Below are 2,500 nucleotides of genomic sequence, written 5' to 3'. Positions count from 1 at the left end.
GAGATCGGTGCCATAACACCATCCGCCGTGCACAAGCATGTTGCAAAGGAGGCATCCAAACAAATAGGCCCAAACGCCATGGGGTAGACTAGAGCACACGAGGGCTAGCCAACGTGAGAAAGCCCCTAGCACGACCGATTGCCCCCATCAACAAGCTTTCCATGCGCCGCACCAGGGTGCCAGCTCCAACCGCCCCTAAAGCAAGCTTGTTACAGCAAGCAGAATGTAGAATCAATCTCAAAGCCCAAAATCCGCCACCAAACCCTGCAGCCGAGGCCAGCATCATCCGGATACCCCCGAGAGCAACAATGTGCGTAGCACTGGGTGCCATAACACCATCCGCCGTACACAAGCATGTTGCAAAGGAGGCATCCAAACAAATAGGCCCAACCGCCATGGGGTAGACTAGAGCACACGAGGGCTAGCCAACGTGAGAAAGCCCCTAGCACGACCGATTGCCCCCATCAACAAGCCCATGCGTGGCACTAGGTGCCACCAAATCCGCCCCTAAAGCACAAGCTTGTTGCTAGAAAGCAATCGAGAATGTAGGAATCACCCCCACGAAAACGAGCCCAAAAAACGGTCGTCGGGACATGGTCGGCCGGCGGCGGCCGCCGCCACAGCCACCGCCGGCGGCGGTGGAGACGATACCCCCCCGCCGGTGGCATGGGGGGCGTGGCACACGCCCTTTCCATGGGCGCCAGGGGCATGCCCATGTGAGGGGGGCGGCATGGTCAGCCCTCCTGGCTGACCATGTTGGGGCTTGTATGCCCCCCCTAAAGAGCATTTAGAGCCAAATCCCAACCGGCAGGAGGAAACATCAAATGTCCGAGGAAACATAAAGGCCTTTTTTATCGAAATACTTTGAATTTGGACGAGATTTTTTGCAGGCATGCTTAGAAAAATCATATCTTGAAGTAGGAGCAAGCCTCACACTTTTTCGCCATCGGGATTTTTTTATTTAATTTTTTTGATTAAATAAATCCGAAAAATCAAAAAAAATCGAAAATAGGCAAAAATCGATAGGTGATGCTTGGAACACATCCAAGATGTATTGGAATGAATTTAGGAAACCAATTTGGGTGGTTTCAATTGTTCAAAAGCACGAGACAAGTGTTCGCCCCCGTTCATGCACGTCGGGTGGCAACATTGGGGGGCCATGTTGTGAGTGTTGTATTGCAATCTTTTGAGGCAACAAGGAAGATTGCTTTTGTAGAGTTTGTGTGATCTACGGTGTTCTTCGTCGGACCTTTGTGTGCTTGACATGGTAGGCAAAGCACCACGGGTGTGTCGCGGCGTGCCTTGGGGCAAGCCATGGGCCAAACCATGGGGAGCCATGGGGCTTGCCACGGGGCTGTCAAGGCAAGCCATGGGGCTGCCATGGCAAGCCATGGGGCGTGCCGGCGGGGCTGTCAAGGCATGCCATGGGGCAAGCCACGGGGCTGTCAAGGCAAGCCATGGGGCATGCCAGTGGGGCTGCCAAGGCAAGCCATCGGGCTGCCAAGGCATGGCCCGTGGGCACCGTGCTAACCTCGCTGTGCATGCCATGGGGCTGTCAAGGAAAGCCATGGGGCTGTCCAGGCATGGCCCGTGGGCACCGTGCTAACCTCGCTGTGCATGCCATGGGGCATGCCATGGGCACCACCGAGGCAAGCCATGGGGCTGTCAAGGCATCGCCCGTGGGCACCGTGCTAACCTCGCTGTGCATGCCACGGGGCTGTCAAGACAGGCCATGGGGCGTGCCATGGGGCTGTCAAGGCAAGCCATGGGGCATGCCCGCGGGGCTGTCAAGGCATGCCATGGGGCTGTCAAGTCAGGCTGTCAGGTGGAGCCATAGGGCTTGCCATGGGATATTGAAGGCAAAATAGCTGGGCTGCCAGCAGGAACAATAGAGGGCAAGCCATGGGGCTTGCCACGGGGATGCCAAGGCATGCCATGGGGCTGTCAAGGCAAGCCATGGGGCGTGCGAGCGGGGCTGTCAAGGCAAGCCGTGGGGCATGCCACGGGGCTGTCAGGGCAAGCCATGGGGCTTGCCACGGGGCTGCCAAGGCATGCCATGGGGCTGTCAAGGCAAGCCATGGGGCGTGCGAGCGGGGCTGTCAAGGCAAGCCGTGGGGCATGCCACAGGGCTGTCAAGGCAAGCCATGGGGCTTGCCACGGGGCTGCCTGGGCATGCCATGGGGCGTGCCATGGGGCGTGCCATGGGGCTGTCAAGCCAAGCCATGGGGCGTGCCATGGAGCTGCCAAGGCAACCAATGGGGCGTGCAAGCGGGGCAAGCCATGGGGCTGTCAAGGCAGGCCATGGGGCTTGCCACGGGGCTGCCAAGGCATGCCATGGGGCTTGCCACGGGGCTCGCTGTGCATGCCATGGGGCTGTCAAGGTAAGCCATGGGGCTGTCAAGTCAGGCCATGGGGCTTGCCATGGGGCTGTCAAGGCAAGCCATGGGGCGTGCGAGCGGGGCTGTCAAGGCAGGCCATGGGGCTTGCCACGGGGCTGCCA

Source organism: Juglans regia, unplaced genomic scaffold, assembly GCF_001411555.2.
Source record: "Juglans regia cultivar Chandler unplaced genomic scaffold, Walnut 2.0 Scaffold_631, whole genome shotgun sequence".
NCBI lineage: Eukaryota > Viridiplantae > Streptophyta > Magnoliopsida > Fagales > Juglandaceae > Juglans > Juglans regia.
This window is presented reverse-complemented; position numbering follows the sequence as displayed.